Source organism: Triticum aestivum, chromosome 1B (assembly GCF_018294505.1).
Source record: "Triticum aestivum cultivar Chinese Spring chromosome 1B, IWGSC CS RefSeq v2.1, whole genome shotgun sequence".
Classification (NCBI taxonomy): Eukaryota; Viridiplantae; Streptophyta; class Magnoliopsida; order Poales; family Poaceae; genus Triticum; species Triticum aestivum.
In genome coordinates this window covers 172,613,522-172,627,136 of record NC_057795.1, presented here as the reverse complement: position 1 = coordinate 172,627,136, position 13,615 = coordinate 172,613,522, and the positions used below count along the sequence as shown (strand labels likewise).

At 48.0% G+C, this 13,615-nt stretch overlaps 1 pseudogene; it reads left to right on the top strand.

Moving 5' to 3' along the window:
* Positions 1–3,202: 3,202 nt before the first annotated feature.
* On the top strand, positions 3,203–7,287 carry LOC123114185 (probable FBD-associated F-box protein At1g32375; annotated as a pseudogene).
* The last annotated feature ends 6,328 nt before the right edge of the window (positions 7,288–13,615 follow it).

Genomic DNA, 13,615 nt, shown 5'->3' with positions numbered 1-13,615 from the left:
TACCGGGGTGGAGCCACCTGTCCTTTCAGCCCCCAACTCCGAACAGTATCACAGGTAATGTAACAGTGTAAAGTATATAGTATATGCCCGTGATCACCTCCCGAAGTGATCACAGCCCAGTAGTATAGCATGGCAGACGGACAAGAGTGTAGGGCCACTGATGGAACACTAGCATCCTATACTAAGCATTTAGGATTGCGGGTAAGGTATCAATGACTGTAGCAGCAATGACAGGCTATGCATCAGAATAGGATTAACGGAAAGCAGTAACATGCTACACTACTCTAATGCAAGCAGTATAGAGAAGAGTAGGCGATATCTGGTGATCAAAGGGGGGGCTTGCCTGGTTGCTCTGGCAAGAGAGAGGGGTCGTCAACTCCGTAGTCGAACTGGTCAGCAGCAGCGTCGGTCTCGTAGTCTACCGGAGAGAAGAGGGGGAAGAAATAATGAATACAGAGCAAACAAAGCACCACAAAATATATCAAGGCAATACGCGGTGTTCGGTGTGCCCTAACGCGGTAGTAGGTGATACCGGTGAAGGGGGGAAAACCCCGGGAAAGTATTCCCGGTGTTTCGTGTTTTCGGGCAGAGGAGCCGGAGGGGGAAAGTTGCGGGTTCGATAGGTTAGGGGTGTGTGGCGGACGAACGGACCGCGTATCCGGATTCGTCTCGTCGTTCTGAGCAACTTTCATGTTGAAAATATTTTAATCCGAGTTACGGATTAAAAGATATGATTTTCTAAAGATTTTATTAATTTATGGAATTTAATTAATTAATTAATTAATTCGAAAAATGAATTTATGACGTCAGCATGATGTCATGCTGACGTCAGCAGTCAACAGGGTTGACTTGGTCAACCTGACGGGTGGGTCCCATTCGTTAGTGACTGTTAACTAATTATCTTAGTTAAGTTTAATTAACAGTAGTTAATTAGGTTAATTAGTCATTAGGTTTAATTAATCAGGATTAATTAAATTAATTATTTACTTAATTAATTAATTAATTAATTAATTTTATTCATTATTATTTTTATTAATTATATTTATCTAAATTCCTTTTCCTTTTTTTTAATAAAACGTTATGGGGGCGGGCCCCTGTGGTCAGTGGCCCATGGGGCCTTGCGGGCGTTGGGTGCAGGGTGCGGTCGCCACCCGCTAACGGGCGAACCCGGGCGGCCGCCGCAGGCGCGCGCGCCAGCACCGGCGAGGCGGGCTGGGTGCCGGCTGCAGGCGAGAGGGGAGGCGGGCCACGGCAGGGCGTGGCCGGCGGGCGCAACAGCGGCCACGGCGCCGGACCGGGAAGGCGCGGGCGAGGCCACGGTGAGCGCGGGCCGGGGCGCGACGAGCGCGGCACCGGAGCGAGGCAAGAGGTGTGCGGGAGGGGCGTCCAGGGGCGCGGTCGAGGGGAGCGCGGCGAGCGCGCAACGGGCGGCGCCGGAGCGCGCCGACCGCGGACGGGGAGGGCGGTGACCGTGTCGGCCTAGGGGAGAGGGGGCGAAGGGGGGGTGCTCACGGGGGGGGGGTGTAGGGTTCGTGGCAGCGTGGCGTGAGGAGGAGGACGGAGACGGGGCGCGACGGGGAGGCAGTCCGGCGACGAGGTCCGTTGAGGAGGAGGGCGGCGAGGCGGCGTTCCGGCCGACGGAATCCGGGGGCGACGGGGTCGGGCCTCTCCCCGAGGAGAGTGGGAAAGTGGGGGAAGAGGAGGCGAGGTCCAGGCGGCGGCGCGGGCTTCGAACGACGACGAGCGATGGGGCGCGGCGTCGGGGTCGAGGCGATGGGGAAGTGGGGCACTGGCGTCGCGGGAGGGGGGCAGTTCGTCCCTGATCCAGATCGGATCGGGAGGCGAGAGGAGGGGGGAAGAGCGACTGGGGGGGAGGGGGCGAGTGGGGGAATGGGTGACGGGGTGGGGTTAGGGTTTGGGTTGTGGGGGATATGGGGAATGGGGGCGGCCGGCTGGGCCTTTGCCCAGTTGGGCCGGTTGGGGGGGGGGGCCTGGCCGGCTGGGCCGTCTGGCCCAGTGGGGGGGGTGGCCTTCTCTCCTTTTTTTTTTGTCTTTTGTTTTTCTGTTTTATCTCTTTTCTTTTATTAATTTTCTTCTACGGATTTATATTATTTTAGTTTTATAAAACATAAAGGTTGCACCTAAATTATTATTACTAGTTATACCTCGGTCACAAAAAGGTGTAACCCCCAAATAAAATAGTTTAGTATTTTATAAAATACAAAAGGCATTTATTTAGTTGTTTTAGCTACTGCTTAAATCATTTTAGAGCATTCAAACATTTTATAAAAGGGTGGTTTCTTCACCATAATTACCTATGCTTTACTTGTCACCGTTTGTACTTTTTAGTTCTGACATTTGAAAATTTTACTGGTTTGACTTTATTTTAAATTTGAATTTCAAATCGGTCTTGAACTACGCGTGATTAACAACAGAAATCGAGGTGACGTGGCATCATTTGGTGAGGGTTACTATAGCTTAATTATCCGGGCGTCACATTTTTACTTTGCTAAGATGGAATAAAGTCCATGAATTTGTTTGCAAGGGAGAAAGAAGAGGCTGATGTATGCATGTCCCTATCTGACAAAAATTAATACTCCGGACCCGCTAGACTGAGTAGTACTCTGATGATTGACCAGCTACTGAAATATCAATATTTTTCATAAGGCTAGTCATAGTGGATAGTAACTTAGACTAGTGACATACATATGTTACTAGCCTATGTTACTACTATCATAGTGGGTAGTAACATAAGTATAGTACTCCCTCCGTTCGGAAATACTTGTCCTAAAAATGGATGTATCTAGACTTATTTTAGTTATAGATACATCCATTTGATCCATTTTGAGGACAAGTATTTTCGGAGGGAGGGAGTATCATGCAAGCCTTCATTTATTATGTTGTAGACTCATTTTGCATTGAGATGCGTTATGTTATGGTAACATATCATGTTACCACAAGCACCTCTCTTCTTATTAACTCCATGCCACATAAGCATATATGTCTTGGGATGTGTTATGTAATTATGTTACTACCTTACCTAAGTTACTCCCACTATGGCTAGTCTAAATAATCGAAACTTTGTATAGAACACAGTATATTTAATATACGGCACGAGGCGTCACTGTTAATTGAATTGGCTGGCAGTCGCCGGTAGGAGACGGAACGGCGCAATTTTTTACTCTTCGAGCCCCCACTCCCAATCGACCGGTTGGGGAGACACCCGATAGCATGACCGAAGCCTGAGGAGACGACGCAACTCCTCATGTTACTCCTAGTATATAAAGTAGCACTACGATTACCATCATAGGTCCCTCATTAGCTCTCACTCGGCTGTTCTCCATCGATTTGATCTCTTCTCTGGTCTCCTCCGCCATTTCCCGATAGGTTAGTAGATCCCTTTTCCAAAGGGAAATGGGTTCCAAACAAATCCTAGTATCCTGTTTCAAAGGGAAAGGGGTTGCCAGCAAATCCTATATAAGTGTGGAACGGAATCAGGGTCGGGGTCGGGGTCGGCGTCGGGTCAGTCGCCTATATTATTTCCTGCAGTAGAGGACCCGTGATTTGTTTCGTTTGATTTGATTGCCTCCCTTCCTGCAGCAGTATGGAGGATGAAGCGGCGACCAAGCGGAGGAGGACGGAGGGCCACAGCGGCCTCAGCGACGAACCCGGGCTATCCTCCTTCCACATGGAGGATTTCCCCGAGGTAAAAATCATTTCTTTTCCGTTGCCCTGTGTCTCCTCTCCACTTTTTTTGGTTGGTTGGGGAATTACCAGTTTACATTATGTTGACGCACTGAGCCAGTACTCCCTCCGTTCACTATTATAAGATGTTTTGGATATTTCAGTATGGACTACATATGGACTGAAATTGTTATGAACCTAGCTCACAAATCTCACAGAGAAGGGGATTGAAGAGGGAAGCTGGGGTTTGGGAGGTAGACGGAAGCAATCTCACATTAGATATAGGAAATCCAGAGAGAGCGAGGAAGAAGAGCTGAGGACGAGGAGATAGAGTTCATCGCTCTGTTCTGTTCGTCCCCTCTCAGATCTGAGATCTGACTATTCTCCTTCTGCAGCCGTCCCTGCCACCATGGGCCCACATGTCGGTCCAATGTCCACCACATGTCGGTCCAATGGGCGAGAAAGTTGGTTTAGCCCCAAGCTGGTCGACGAGAAAAGTGTAGTTGGAGATGCTCGCCCGAAATACACAACATAGTGCCAACTTGATCGACATGATGATGCCCTCGGACTAAAATCATGATGTCTCCAGGATGACCAGAGCTCGAACCGCACAGAACAATCTGCATACCCATCCTGGAAGCATATTCTGATACAAAAGCAGCAAGCTAGATGAAGTAGTACCTATAGGAAGAGAGTGCATTGCAAGTGCCACGTCATGGCTCGCTGCCTTGGTGAGGCCAGCCTTGGGGCGACCTCGAGCTTGTCGCCAGGGGCGAACGCAGCCATGTCAAGCTACTCAATTGTGCAGCTTGGCGTGAGTGATGCCTGGTCGTGGATCTCTGGCGTGGTTGTAGTGGCGGCCGGCGATTCATGGTCGATGTCAAGAAAGCCTTCCCTGCCACCATGGGCCCATATGTCAGTCCAATGTTCACCATGGCCCATCTCATGGCCCAGTACGCGATAGAAATGAGTGAACAAACACACTAAAACATGTCTACATACATTAGATTAGAAAAAAGTTAGAACATCTTTTAATAGTGAACAGAGGGAGTACTTTTATCAGATTACCATGCCTATCAGATATTTTTGATCAAAACTTAACCCTTATCATCCTTTCTTGTCCCAGGATATTCGACCTGTTATATTGTCTCTGCTTTCACTGAAAGAGGTTGCAAGGACCAGCATTGTGTCCAGAAATTGGACCAAACTCTGGATGCACCATCCTAATCTCTGTTTTGATGGCACCAAAGACCGGTCCACTGATGAGGACAGTGTCAAAATAGAAAGAGCAAAGTTCATTGAGACGGTCAATTCTATTATACAACAGCACAGTGGAACAGGGCTCAACAAGTTCAGCATCAGGTGTGGCCTCCAGCAGAAGTCCTCCGATCATCTTAATAGGTGGATTTACTTTGCCACGGCAGCAAAGGCGAAGATCATAGATATTAACCTCTGGTCAAGAAGAATAACAAAACGAGTTTATCACTTCCCTCTTGACGCTTTATGTGCTCAAGATGGCCCTTTTATCGAGTCGTTATTTCTGAAAGATGTTTCTATAAAGCCACACTCAGATATACGTGGCTTTACAAAACTCACAAGGCTTCTTCTGCACTCTGTTAAAATAACTGGAGATTTTCCAGGCTTGCTATTAAGTTGTTCTAGTCTTGAGGACTTGGAGCTCATTGCTTGCTCGGGTGTGACTGATCTCAATATACCACACCAACTCAATAAACTTAGACATTTGCTAATTTCCCGTATGCCTGTCCAGATGATTGATTTTCATGTTACTGGCCTTACCCATTTTGAGTACAAAGGGGATGTGATTCCTATAGAACTTCATGGTTGCTCAAAATTAGAAAAGGCTACAGTAATGTTTGAAACAGATAATAAAGAACTTGGGCATGCATTCACTGTGATTCCCAGTATTTCGGCAGTCAAGGTGCTAATAATGCATGCTTATATGAAGGCAGATATTCCCGTTTGGATCTCACAGGTACCCCGGCTGTTTACCATTTTCATCATTTACCTCACAGTTCTTCAAACAGCGAATGCTAATGTTTCTTGTTTTGGTCATGTTTCAGGTACACATGGTGACAAGAAGACCTGCATGCATGTATACGAATTTGAGGCATCTGACTTGTGAAATAAAAATCGACACCAAGGTTCCAAATAGCCACAGTGGTCTTCTTCAACTGGCGCACTATTTGGCTTTTGCGCCCCAGCTAGAGACGCTGAAATTGCATGTGAGTACTCTTTCTTGAGTTTTCCAGATTAAACATAGATGCGCATTTTTTTTCTTTGAAACGGATGCAAAAGATTTGCCTCATCCATTAATTAAGAAGACGATAGTTGCCCAGTTAATTTACGTAAAACCAGGCGAAAGCCAAGTCACAAACTTCTCGACTCATGCGGACTACTCGCGAACTATGGCTCCACAAGACCACAACGTCAGAGCAAAAAACAATAACAGCAGTGAAACCCCACCGACCCGCTACAACATGAGAAAAACACATCGACAAAGACAACAAACACACCCGAGCCCCTGTTTGCAGCCAAGAGAGCCGCATCATGAAACCACTTGTGCCTCTCCATTATCACCAGCCTTCTTGCCTTTGCACTTGTTGGATTTCTTCTTGCGGATGCCGGATTGAGGGTGAGCACCACCATCCTTACATTTGTTCCCCCGTGCATTTTCCCTCAAGAGACATCCAAATGCCTTCGATATTGCAGAATCCAAGTTTGTTAGATACTCAACAAACTTGATGGCGAACATGTCTCCAAGGTTAGGCACCGGCACTCCAGGCACCACAACATCATCACCCACAGGAACCACACGCCCAATGGGCTCAGGCCAATGTGTGCCAGCAGCGTCAAGAGCAACACTCTCATCTGCTGACTTCTGAGTACATTAATTTTGGCATATATGTAGACTGCATGCTTACAGGTTGATGTTTGAGAACGAGTAAAGCTGTACTGCAATATTATATTGATTGACTATGAATTGTTGCTCCTGAAACAGATGATGTATCACAAGTTGGGAGCCAAATGCTGGCAAGGCGAGGGGACAGGGAGGAAGTCTCCTGTATTCATCGCCTTGATCACCTGAAGACAGTCTACATGAGCGGGTTCAGGTGTTACCGGGCTCAGGTTGAGCTCTTGTGTTGCATCCTTGAGAAGAGTCCTGCACTTGAGCATGTGGCCATAGAACCACAGGTGACACTAGAATGCGCTCCTGTGCTGAATATGGGCATGCCAGAGAGCGAGATTCGTCAATGGGCTCGTGTCACCTCGGAACGGTTTGGCAAAGCGATCACTGTTCCGTCGCACCGCCCCCTCGGTGATTGTTACCGCAAGCGCAGGAGTGCTGCCATCACATCATGTCTGTAATCTTTATAACAATATATAAAAGCCTCTGTCCATTTCGGACAGGATTGTCACAAATCATGACTGTTGTTCTTTTTCCAGTTTTTTTAGATGCAAAAATTGTGAGGGCATGTATGGTTCTGGATGGATAACTTTTTTTTACTAGCTGTTGTTTGTTAGATTTGATCATCTCATTCTGATGTGTCATACTGGGAATGCGAATCAGGCCGTGCTTGCTTCTTTTTCTTGTCCGGTGCTCTCTTTATTGACTAAGCAAACAAATTAACAGTCTCCCGGATGCACTCTGGCACAGAAAGAAAAACACAAAGACCACTAGGGTTCACACATGATTGAGCTCAAACATGAGCAAGCTACATTAAAATGCTGGCGAATTTCTTGTATTAGATCACGGAGTGTCAGGGTCAAGTGGAATGTTGGGCAAAATGTACACATTTAACCTCGAGAAGAAAGTATTTCACAAACTGAACTGTTCATGAAATTTGTTCACACAGCTGACCTTTTCACAAACTATCCTACACTAGTGGCCGCTTGAAGATGTAGTGCAACGCCTAGACACTATGACTTAGCAATTTTCAGGCAGTCCGGAGTGCGAAGCTGGCCAGACGTGTAACGCCTGTCAGTGAGGCGTTGCACAATGTAGTGTGACGCTTAGTTGTCGGACGCTACACAAAAAGGTCAGCTATATGAAATTTATTCAATGAGAGTTTATTTTATGAATTCTTTTCGTTCATGGGTCAAATTTATCGTTTTTGCCGGAATGTTGCATGCTTGACGTCAGCCACCACAGCACCAACAGATGATCGGTCTCGTGTAGGACAGTTGAGGCGCTGCACTAAAGATAGGTCTCGTGTAGGATAGTTTTTTTTAGGGAAAGTACTTGCATTAATTAACCAAAGCTCGGAATGTCATCCGAGATAACATCCAGGATACAATCAGGGGGGAAACTACGCCACACGTGGTCCGGTTCCTCACCCACTGCGACTTTTGCTAGCTTATGAGTGTTAAACATCATGTCACGTTTATTATGTTACATATGTGTCATGTTTATTTTAGGTAGTTAGAGATAGAGTTTCTTTTAATTCTCTCTTATCTTTCTATCTCTTCTCCCTATTGTATCTCTCGATCGTTAGCTCACGATCGCATCCTGTAACGTCACGAGACGCCTCTCGCCACATATCAATATATAACATGCGGCTCTCCCTGTATGGAGAGTAGGAACGCTTCCACAACTTTCCACATGGTAATCAGAGCGATCTTCTTCCACCTCGTCTAGCTATCCTCCTCCCTCCCAAACTCGACTATGTCGACCTCCACCACTGTAGTTTCCTCCGGCCTCAACAACAATGTCTCAGAACCTCTCACCAGATCGAACTATGTTCTCTGGCGTGCTCAAGCCCGCTCCCAAATCATGGGGGCCGGTCTCTTTGGATATCTTGACAAAACCATCGCCGCACCAGAAAAAACCCTAGTCAGCAAAACCTCTGAGGGCAAAGATCAGGTCGTTCCTAACCCTGCTTATGCTCCTTGGTTGATCCAGGATCAACAAATCATCGCCTATCTACTCCGCAATCTCTCCAAGGAGGTGCTAGTTCAGGTTGCCTCCCTAGATACATCTCATGCAATCTGGACAGCCCTTTCCAATATATTTTCTGCCCAGTCCCGCTCCAAAGCAAACCACGTTCGCATCTCTCTCACCACCGCCTAGAAAGGAACCCAATCTGCCGCCACCTACTTTGGCCACATGCGAGGCCTTGCCGATGAACTAGCTGCAGCCGGCAAACCTATCACAAAAAGAGCTCGTCTCTCACATCATCTCTGGCCTCGACATGGATTACCAACCAATCATCTCTGCCCTTGATGTTCGCCCTGATGATGTTTCTGTAGATGAACTCTTCGGCATGGTTGCTACCTTCGATTAGAGGGTGGAGATGTTCCAGGGCACGGGCGCCGGCGCCTTCAAGTCGTCAGCCAATGCTGCATCGCGCGGCCGTGGAGGTGGCCCGCCCAAAGGCTACCGCGGCAACGGAGGCGGCGGCGGCGGCGGCTCCCGTCGTGATTCTGGACACGGCGGCGACGGTTACTACCCCAACAACGGTGGCGGCGGAGGCCACTACGGCGACAACGACAACCACTACAGAGGGGGTGGTGGCGGCCACTAGTCCAACAACAGCGATGGCAGCGGCTCCAACTACAACAACCATCACCAGGGAGGAGGCCGACCCTTCTACAACAACAATAGGGGCGGCCAAAACAACTACAACAACAACTTTCATGGGTATGATGAATATGAGGGCAAGTGTCAAATTTGTAAGAGAACTAATCACATAGCAAAAGAATGCAAGTGGCGATATGCTGAAGATAACTCACAAAAGAAGAAAATTGCTGCTACGGCAAACACAAGCTATGGTGTAGATTCAAATTGGTATGTTGATTCTGGAGCCACCGACCACATCACTCATGAGCTAGAGAAGGTCACCATGCATGAAAGATACAACGGGCATGATCAAGTCCATTATGCTGATGGTTCAGGTATGGAGATAAGCAATATTGGTCATTCAATTATTCATTCCCTGCATAGAGATACACATCTTAACAATATTCATCATTGTCCTAGTTCATCGAAAAACCTTCTCTCTGTACATTGTATTGCTCTTGACAATCATGTTTTTCTAGAGTTTCACCCATTCTTTTTCTTGATCAAGGATCAGGTCACGAAGCAAATCCTTTATCGAGGTAGATGCGTGGATGGACTTTACCCTTTGATTCCTAAAGTTAGCAGATTTAATAAACAAGTGTGTAGTGCCATTAGACTCTCTATAGAGAGATGGCATGCCCGTTTGGGCCATCCTTCTTTTTCTGTTGTCAAGCAAATTCTTAGCAAAAATAATCTCTCAGTTGTTGGAGAGCATAACTCTGAAACAGTGTGTGATTCTTGCCAAAGAACTAAAAGTCATCAGTTGCCATATCCTGTCTCAACTAGTGTGTCTACTAAACCTTTGCAGCTCATATTCTCTGATGTATGGGGTCCTGCTCCTCTTTTTGTTGGTAGACATGCTTATTATGTCAGCTTCATCGATGACTTTAGCAAACATACGTGGATATACCTTCTTAAGAAAAGATGTGATGTGTTTCAAGTTTTCCAAAACTTTCAAGCACTTGTTGAAACACAATTTAATAGCAAAATTCTTGCCGTTCAATCCAACTGGGGTGGTGAGTACGAAAAACTCAACTCCTTTTTTCAAAAGTTGGGAATATCTCACCATGTCTCCTGCCCCCATGCTCACCAGCAAAATGGCTCGGCAGAGCGCAAACACAGACACATTGTTGAGGTAGGCCTTGCTTTGCTTGTTGCTGCGTCCATGCCACTAAAGTTTTGGGATGAAGCCTTTCTCACAGCTGTGCATCTTATTAATATTCTACCCAGCCGTGTCATCAAAAATGAAACTCCCACTGAGCGTCTTTTACATGTCAAACCAGATTATGCACCACTTCGTGTATTTGGGTGTGCATGTTGGCCCAACCTACGTCCATACAACAATCGTAAACTCATGTTTCATTCGAAACAGTGTGTTTTTCTTGGCTATAGTCCACAACATAAAGGAGTTAAGTGCTTAGATGTCTCTACCGGTCGAGTGTATATCTCCCGGGATGTTGTCTTTGATGAAACCCAGTTTCCCTTTGCCACACTCCATCCAAATGCCGGTGCCCTTCTTCGCGAAGAAATTCTTCTTTTTCCCTCGAATCTCTCCAATGATGAAAATGGGGAAGAAAATAATTGTGATGATCAATATTTGACTAACCCTCCTAACTTTATACCTGAGCTTTGTGTTTCAGCAATAAACAGTGAAAGAAACAGTGAAAATGGTGTTGAAAACGGTGTTCAAAATGGTGTTCAAAATGGTGCTACAGTGCAGCATTTTATGTGCACGGAATCCCCTGGAGGATCCTCCTCGGGATTGCCTCCCTCTGCCATGCAATCCGCCTCGGGATCCATCCAGGTGCCCGCTGTCGACGTCCCGCCTACAACACCCAGATCCGCTTCGGGATCGGCTCGACCAGCTGGGCCACCGCCTGGCTTCCCCGCCTCTCCACGCGCATGCCGGCCCAGCCAACCTGAGGGCTCCGCGTGCCGCCCCCTCGCGCCTGGGCCCTCCACTCCCGTGATCTCTCCCGACCGTGAGACTGCCGCGTCAGACCGTGACGTGGGCCTGGCTGCCTCGCCTCGTCCCGAGGCGTCTTCGGGATTGGGCGCCACCAGCGCGCCAGGATCTCCCTCGGGATCTGCTGCGGCTGATCCTCCTTAGGTGCCCGGATCTTCTGTGGCTCCCTCTCCTGGAGTCCGTTCTACACAAACCAGGTTGCACCAGGGAGTTATTAACCGAATTAATTACCAAAATATTTCCAAGCACGGTCTCACGTGTTTGACAGGGGAATCCAGTGAACCAAAGTTGCTCGCTGCTGCTCTTGGGGACACTAGATGGAAACAAGCAATGGAGGAAGAAATATCTGCGGTGCAACGTAACAAGACATGGCATTTAGTTCCTCATCGTGAAGGTATAAATCTTATTGATTGCAAATGGGTCTATCGAGTTAAGAGAAAATCCGATGGCACTATTGACCGCTACAAAGCCCGCTTAGTTGCAAAGGGGTTCAAGCAACGGTATGGTATTGACTATGAGGACACGTTTAGTCCAGTTGTCAAAGCAGCAACTATTCATCTTGTGCTCTCTATTGATGTTTCCAGGGGATGGAGTCTTCGCCAGCTAGACGTACAAAACGCGTTTCTTCATGGTGTTCTGGAAGAAGAGGTGTACATGAAATAACCTCCTGGGTTTGCAGGTCCAAATGCACCTTTCCATGTTTGTAAGCTTGACAAGGCTCTGTATGGACTCAAGCAAGTCCCCCCAAGCTTGGTATTCTCGGTTGAGTATGAAGTTGCAAGCACTTTGGTTTGTTCCATCAAAGTCTGACACTTCTCTGTTTATTTACAACAAATTTCAAACTGCCATCTTTGTTCTCATTTATGTTGATGATATAATTGTGACTAGCTCGTCCAATGAAGCAATTACAGCCTTACTCAGTGATCTTCGGTCAGAATTTGCTCTCAAAGATTTGGGAGACTTACATTATTTCCTAGGCATTGAAGTTAAGAAAACTGATCATGGCATTCATCTATCTCAAGGCAAATATGTCACTGACTTGTTGAGCAGAGTTGTTTTGGGGAACGTTGCAGAAAATAAAATTTTTCCTACGGTTTCACCAAGATCCATCTATGAGTTCATCTAAGAAACGAGTGAAAGGGGAGATGCATCTACATACCACTTTGTAGATCACGAGCGGAAGCGTCAAAAGAACGGGGTTGAAGTAGTCGTTCTCGTTGTGATCCTATCACCGGAGATCCTAGCGCCGAACGGACGGCACCTCCGCGTTCAACACACGTACGGTCAGCGTGACATCTCCTCCATCTTGATCCAGCAAGGGGGAAGGAGAGGTTGATGATGATCCAGCAGCACGACGGCGTGGTGGTGGATGCAGCAGAACTACGGCAGGGCTTCGCCAAGCTGCTGCGGGAGGAGGACGAGGTGTAGCAGGGGAGGGAGGCGCCAAGACACAAGGGTGCGGCTGCCCTCCCCCTTGCCCTCCTTTATATAGGCCCCCAGGGGGGGCGCTGGCCCTGGGAGATGCAATCTCCCAAGGGGGCAGCGGCCAAGGGGGGTGGAGTGCCCCCCAAGGCAAGTGGTGCGCCCCCCCACCTAGGGTTTCCAACCCTAGGCGCAGGGGGGGCCAAGGGGGGGCGCACCAGCCCACTAGGGGCTGGTTCCCCTCCCACTTTAGCCCACGGAGCCCTCCGGGATAGGCGGCCCCACCCGGTGGACCCCCGGGACCCTTCCGGTGGTCCCGGTACAATACCGGGTGACCCTGAAACTTTCCCGATGGCCGAAACAGCACTTCCTATATAGTTTTCTTTACCTCCGGACCATTCCGGAACTCCTCGTGACATCCGGGATCTTATCCGGGACTCCGAACAACATTCGGTTTGCTGCATACTCATATTCATACAACCCTAGCGTCACCGAACCTTAAGTGTGTAGACCCTACGGGTTCGGGAGACATGCAGACATGACCGAGACAGCTCTCCGGTCAATAACCAGCAGCGGGATTTGGATACCCATGTTGGCTCCCACATACTCCTCGATGATCTCATCGGATGAACCACGATGTCAAGGATTCAAGCAACCCCGTATACTATTCCCTTTGTCAGACGGTATGTTACTTTCCCGAGACTCGATCGTCGGTATCCCAATACCTCGTTCAGTCTCGTTACCGGCAAGTCACTTTACTCGTACCGTAATGCATGATCCCGTGACCAGACACTTGATCACTTTGAGCTCATTATGATGATGCACTACCGAGTGGGCCCAGTGATACCTCTCCGTAACACGGAGTGACAAATCCCAGTCTCGTTCCGTGTCAACCCAACAGACACTTTCGGAGATACCTGTAGTGCACCTTTATAGTCACCCAGTTACGTTGTGACGTTTGGTAC